Below are 7,322 nucleotides of genomic sequence, written 5' to 3' on the forward strand. Positions count from 1 at the left end.
ATAGATCCCTTCTCAGATCAATACTTTGAAATGTGTAAAATAAAATACATAGGATTACAAAGGAACCAAATTATATTGAAATATAATTATAATTTTTTTAAAGCAAGTTTGCAGATCCCAGGTTAAGAACCCCTGACATAAAGCATTCAGAATGGACTATTCTAAACATGTATTATTAAATTTGTTCTAAAATGAGGGTGTAGAACCATAATATTATATAGTTTCTTGTATAAATTTAAACATACCTTAAATGATTTCAAAGCTGTTTTTAATTTGAGTGATCCAGAGAACTCTAATTGAAAGCTTAAACTTGTCTATCAGGGTGGACAACCTTGGCAAATTAAGTTCCTTCAGGTGATGATATGCAAAATATTATGCTGCCAAAGTAGGCCATATCCATTGCTATCAATGCTGGTTCCTCAATAGCTTTCCTCTGACTGCTAAAAAGATTTATAGCATGCATTTAAAAAAAGATAATGTCCTCATGCTCAATTTAAATCTCTAGCTTGTGAGAACATATCCTTGCTTTAACAGTTTTTCTCCCCTAGTTCTTCTTTCTTTCCTAGAAAACAATTACAGTAAAACATCATAATATACCTTGCTATTCTGTGGATACAAGAGATCGAATAATGTCCTTCTTTTACATCAGTATGTGCATACATTGTTTCTGTAACACTTAAAGTCTGTAACCTAGATGTTATTGAGCCTGGGTAAACTCCAAAAGTGATTACAAAGAGTCAAATGTAATGGAAACAACTGAACTGTACATTTGGAACTATCCATGGTTCTGAACCAGTCCAATGCTGATGCTGCTAAATTGTGTCTAAGGTACAGAACCAGCCCACTTCAGGAACATAAACACCACCAGCCTCCCCTCCCCACCCCCTCGCCTACCTCCAATACCATATCTTTTTATACTTTGCCATCTGGATATTGATATTACCTAGAGAGGTTGCCTACTCCTTTCTGGTTATCTTGACATTGCCATCACTTTCCACTTTCCCCAACATACTGAGGGCTTTTGCTTAGTGCAATGATACTGGGAGCTAGGAATTCCAATGACTCCTTAAAGGACATCTATTTTGTTCCTAAAGTATTTGGTGTTTAATACTTACCTACCTCGGGTTGTGAATTTAGTGTGCCTTGCTTCTGATCAAGACTCATTTTATGGACTCTGATATACAACGAAAAAGGAAAATGTTGGATGTTGGGGGAAAACTGGGACACTAATGCAACGTGAACTGATCCAACCATTCTGGAGAGCAATTTGGAACTATGCCCAAAGGGCCATAAAACTGCACATACCCTATGATCCAGCAATGCCACTACAATCATATACCACAGCTTGTCTAGCCATTCCCAAAGACATAAAAAAATTGAAAAGGACCTATTTGTACAAAACTATTTGTAACAGCTCTTTTTGTAGTGGCTAAGAATTAGAAATTAAAGGAGTGCTCGTCAATTGGGGAATGTCTAGACAAGCTGTGGTATGTGATTGTAGTGGAATATTATTGTGCTATAAGAAATGATAAGCAGGATGATTTCAGAAAAACTTGGAAAGACTTACATGAACCAACGCATAGTGAAGTGAACAGAACCAAGAGAATGTTATACACAGTAACAGCAATACTATTCAGTGAAGAACTGTGAATGCCTTAGGTATTCTCAGTAATACAATGATCTGAGACAATCCCAAAGGACTATTGATCAAGCATACTATCTGCCTCCAGAGAAAGAACTGATTTTGTTTGAATACAAACTGAAGCATGCTGTTTTTCACTTTCTTTCATTTTAAAAAAATTTTTTTGAGTCTTCTTGTACAAAATGACTAATATGGAAATGTTTTACATAATTGAAGTGTATAACCTATATCTGATTGCTTACCATCTTGGAGGGGGTAGGAGAGAGAGGGAGGGATAGTATTTGGAGCCCAAAATTTTAAATAAAAATGTTTTAAAAAAAGATTAATTGCATGGATCTGAGGGAAACCTGTCTTATGTGCTATGCGACAAATTAAATTTACTTCAATAAGAACTTGTTAAACACTTGTTATGTATAAGGCATTGTACCAGGCACTAGAGATACAAGGAAGAAAAAGGATCTGGTCTTCAAAAATCTTACAGTCTACTCTATGTGTGTTTGTGTGTATGTTTATGTGTGAGGAAGGACATATGCACAGATACCAGATATAAGGTTCTTTTTGAAGATATTATGGTCTGTTTATGCTTATTAAAGGATGGAGGGAATCAAAACCTGTGCCTGGGGTAGTTAAGTTGCTTAGAGGTTAATAGCCTAAAATATTAACTTATTCTCAGACTGATCTTCCTGTATGTGGGCCTTTGCCTAAATCTGCAGGTTATGAAGTGCCATTTTTATTTTTCATTAGTGGGAATAAACAAGGTGAAAAATATAGCAGTTACATCAGGGCCCAAGGGGTTAACAAAGGGCCATGGGACCAAGCTGAGGGCAGAAGACAGCCACAAGGCAAAAAAAACCCCATGGAGTGGGCTAACAACTGCCAGGTGGATGAGCGTCAGATAATAGGCTAAGGGATGTAGGGAGTTGCTGTTTCTCAGGAAAATTCTTCCACTTGTAGGGAGGAAGCAAATTACCAAGTTCATATGGTAAGTGATGTACATTAGAGTCTGAATATCAGACTATTTTTTCCCAGTATGTCCTTGGAAAACTTTATTTCTGTTTTTTTTTAAATGTTATTTTTACCCTGATGGGAGAGAATGATTATCCTTCATGACAAAATGGTTTACAAATGACAAGTGTCTGAGATCTCACCTGCCCTACCATAGACCATGGTCTGCTGCTGACCAGAGGTCAGAGGCCCCACTGATGACAAATAGATTAGAAATAAATTTACACATCGTTATAGAACAAAGGCTGAGAGAGGTAATCTTAGAATGTTGGTAAATCTTATTTCCATTTAACATCAAAAGGGACTACGTGATTAGCAAAACAGTGGATACAGATCAGGTGGGTTATCTAAAAGTATGGAAATAATGATGTCGCCTTCTTTACATCATGAAGATGCTGAAAAGTCAAAGTGGTTTTGTACATCCAGCAATAGGCCCGCAAAGTACAATTAGGCCTCATCACAAATTGTATCTTCCGTCTCTTGAGAGGTTCTAGCCCACGGGTGGGGAACCTGTGGCCTTGAGGTCCAGCACTCTATCTTGTTCTGTGAAGTTTGGATTCAGAGGGCTGCACTTGAGGACCTAGAGGGCTACATGTGGCCTTGAGGTTGCAGGTTCCCCACCCCTGCTCTAGTCTCACTAATAACCTACAATGAAAATAAAGTTAGCCTTACAGTTGATAGTTATGTATGCACATATGTACATATACACACATGCACATGCCCCCTAAAACTTCAAAGATTAGTCTAACATTAACGAAAGTATATAAAAATAGCCAAAGGAAAATTAATTCAGTCTACAGATTTTGTTTCTGGTCAGATTGTGGTATTTCCAGTTATTTAGTGTGTGTCTTGACAGATAACTATGTCATTGTTTTTTGCTTGTTTGTTTTTACTGCTTCTTCTACTGGTTTCTTTTTCACTGTACAGGCTAGCAATATGTCTAGAAATAAAGAGCCAACTTAAGAATGGCTGCAGTTTTTCTTTTTTCTTTTTTTGGCAGTTTTTCCATAATTTAGTTTTACTGATTAACTGATCTCAGCCCAGTGAATGTCAAAATCCATCCAAGTCCTGGATTTTACCTAGTCTGTTTATGTTAGTCTTTGATTTGCACATTGTTTGCAATAGGTAGAACACAGAAATCTTGATCTGCTATTCATCTCCTACCTGCTCTATCCCAGTCAGTGTTAGCTTTCTAAACACACCATGTACAAACATAAAATCTGGAATATATTTTAAAATAAATATAAATTATAGTTTCTATGTTGTGAACCAGGCTTGAAAATGAGTTAATGGAACTCAATTGATTTACATCTTTTACCATTCTGGAAATGGCTTATTTCTGTGATGCTGAAAAAAAGAGAGAATATTCCTTAGTCTTCTTTACATGCATTTTTATGTTAACTTATGCATAATTATGTAAAAATTCTTTGAGCTTCATTGGATAGTCTGTCATCACCCCAGTTGCTCCGAAATCAAAAGCTTTTTTGTATTTGTGCTCTTCATTTAGTGCCCAAACAGATACCTGAATGCCTCGAGCAGTGAGGTGGTCAAATAAGGCTTTCCTCATTAGCAACCTGTCAGCATGAGAAATTTTTGACTTCTTGACATGCTCTGTGGTTCCTTTAGTTGCAGTATTATAGAAGGCATTGGGGTTTCAAAAAAACTGCTCACAGAAGGGCACAAAGGGCAAGAGGCCAGTGTAGAACAGGCCAAGAATGAACAGAACATGTAGACTGAAGAGAGTGTGGGGATATCTGAATTCTCTTTGTGACGCTTCTCTGCAGTTTCTTATTTGGCATTGCCCCACATCGTCAAGTGTTCTTATTTGTACTGAGTTACCAACTCTTAAATCTTCTTAATCAGCAGGTTGCTGACTTTGATATCAGTGTTTACTGGAATGTGAGGGAAGGCCTCAAAAGCTTGCTTCAGTAGTGGAAGGTGCTTGTCTTCTCCCTCACTCAGGCTTCCTTTTTGAAATGTTGCTCCCAGTTTGTCAAGGTAAGGTGGGAGTTCACAGTACTTCAGGTCAGAGTTGTTCACACTTACTCCAGTTGATCTCTTCAGATTCCCATTGCAAGCTAAGCCCGCTCGTTCATTCTTTGTGATGTGGCAGTCCAGTGCCAGCATATCAGTTCCCATATTAACTGCATGCTGAAAGGCTGCCATTGTTTCCTCCAGCACTTCCACAGTGAGAGATGTGTTTGCTGAGGAATTGTTGCTTCTTCCTCTGGGTATTAGGGTCAGGTACTTAAGCAGCGAGAATGAGGTCACCACACAGCCCCCAGGGTGGACAGCAGGTAAATCGCAGCCTAGGATGACATCACAGATGCTTGGGTGGGTGGGTGGCGTCCCCTCCCATGATGGCCTTTGCCCCTACCCGGTGTCTTGAGAGCTGAGCAGCAGAGGCAGCAGCACCTCCGGACCATTTTTTAAAACAAAAATATCCGATAGGAGGAAGGATTAGAGGGAGGGACACTAATGAGAAAGAAGGAAAGCTAAGACAGACAATAGGGCATACATCGCCTCAGCTCAAGAACAGATGGGGATTTCTAGACCTGATAATAAGCCTGTGGGTACAGTCATTATTTGGAGACCATCCCAGTCTTGCTTTTCAGTTTTTAGTGTGATCAGGGTCTGGCCAGGGGGCACCTGTTCAGTGTCTGACAACTACCCTAATCCCAGGGTTCTTTTGTGTCTACATCTAGGTTTTACACTCAAATTCTTTCAAACTGTGCATTTTAAGGCTTTCAATTCAGCTCAATCCATATTTGTTATCAGTCCTGGGCCTGCACTCTCTTGATTGGTGAGTGTTTTATTTGGCCCATTATATTTAGCTGGCATGAGCCATGCTTCACCTTACACCCCAGGCATCTTTTCTCCATCCACTCAGATCAATAGTGCCATTGCTACTGGAAAGAGTATATCATTCTATTTCCCTAAGGATCTACTCAGCTTCCCTGTGATTTTCCAAACCCAAGTTTTCCTCCCTACCCCTCGTCCCCTGTAGGAGAACTGGCATGGAAGATACCATTGGAGAGATGTATGCCTTGAAAAGTGACAGGGCTTGTAGTGTATCGAGAGTGAGGGATAACTGATGGCTCATATCATTCCTCCACAGCCTCAGAGTTCAAGAGATTGAGGAAGACCCTCAGCATTAGACTGTGAGCTCCTTTAGAACAGAAAGCTTTGTTTTGTTTTGGTTTTGCCCTTCTTTGTATTCCCAGTACTTAGCACAGTGCCTGGCACTGATTGGTAAGGCACTTCATAAATGTTAGCTTACTAATTGACTGATTCATATGTGGACTGCTGCACCACATGTGGAAGATTTACTGGAGGACTTGGATAAGAGTCAAACAAAATGCAAAGGCGTGGAGGGGGTGTGGTCACAAATCCACTGGTACCCTGAAGTATGGCTTTGCTCCTACTTCTTGGACATTTCAGATAAGGATTACGGCGCATAAAAGTTTGAGAGACATAGTGTCTGGGTAGTTAATTATTTTATTAATTATTCTAGTGAGTAACTAATAAAAGGGGTCAGTGGCACTCTAGAGTGCCCAAGATCCTTCATGGAACCCACTCAACATTTATATGCCCTAGGAAGAATGAGTGTTCTTGACAGTGGCAATGAACTCTGATTGGTTAATAATTAGTGAGAAGAATGAATATTATATAATGAGAGGTGGACTTACTCCTTTTTATTTTTTAAATTTAATTAATTTATTTTTAGTTTTCAACTTTCACTTCCATAAGATTTTGAGTTCCTATGTGGATCTATTCTAATGAAAGTCTGGGGGTTGTGTCTGATCACTCTTGCTCCCAGACTACTCCCAGCCTTGGGAAATCTAGATAAAGGAGCTACCCCCACCCTTCCATCCAAGCCTGAGAAGAACACTATGGGCTTCCCCACTTGGGTGAGGTCTGAACGAGATTGAGGAGAAAGTTAATCCAATCTCATTATCATCAGTGTCTTTCAGATGCTGGCTTGACCTAGCAGAGTTTATTTATTTATTTATTTATTCATTCATTCATTTACTTATTTATTTATCTATTCATTCATTTAATTCATTAATTATTTATTTACCTACTTTATTTATTTATTAGTTCATCTATCTATCTATCTATCTATCTATCTATCTATCTATCTATCTATCTATCTATCTATCTATCTATCTTGTTTTTGGTAGGCAATGGGGTTAACTGACTTGCCCAGGGTCACACAGCTAGTAAGTGTTATGTATCTGAGGCCAGGTTTGAACTCAGGTCCTCCTGAATCCAGGGCTGGTGCTCTATCCACTGCGCTGCCTACCTGCCCCTTGACCTAGTAGAGAATAAGGAAACAGGAAGAGAAAAAACCCTGGATCTCCCTAATAATTGATTATTAATAATCATTCCTTTTAGGACTTAATTTTTTTCAACTACGAATTCTATCATAGAGCTCTTTTTACTTTAGACTGTTTATAACACTTTGTATATATCATTAAAATATGGGCAAAGTGGGACAGTTTTGCACCAGGCAGTTGTTCAAAGGACAAGTCTTACTTTTTTTTTAAACATACTTAGAGAATTAAGCCAATTATTCTTTAGTAATTTTGTCATTTGTAAATTCAACATCAGTGATCTGTCAAGTGTAATACCATCTCAAGGTACTTGGCAAACTAAATCAGAGTTAGAGTAT

At 38.6% G+C, this 7,322-nt stretch overlaps 1 pseudogene; it reads right to left on the reverse strand.

The window, feature by feature from the left end:
• Positions 1–4,049: 4,049 nt before the first annotated feature.
• LOC110209206 (lysophospholipase D GDPD1 pseudogene) lies at positions 4,050–4,968 on the reverse strand (annotated as a pseudogene).
• Between the last annotated feature and the right edge of the window lie 2,354 nt (positions 4,969–7,322).

Source organism: Phascolarctos cinereus, unplaced genomic scaffold (assembly GCF_003287225.1).
Source record: "Phascolarctos cinereus isolate Bilbo 61053 unplaced genomic scaffold, phaCin_HiC Scaffold_1;HRSCAF=81, whole genome shotgun sequence".
Classification (NCBI taxonomy): Eukaryota; Metazoa; Chordata; class Mammalia; order Diprotodontia; family Phascolarctidae; genus Phascolarctos; species Phascolarctos cinereus.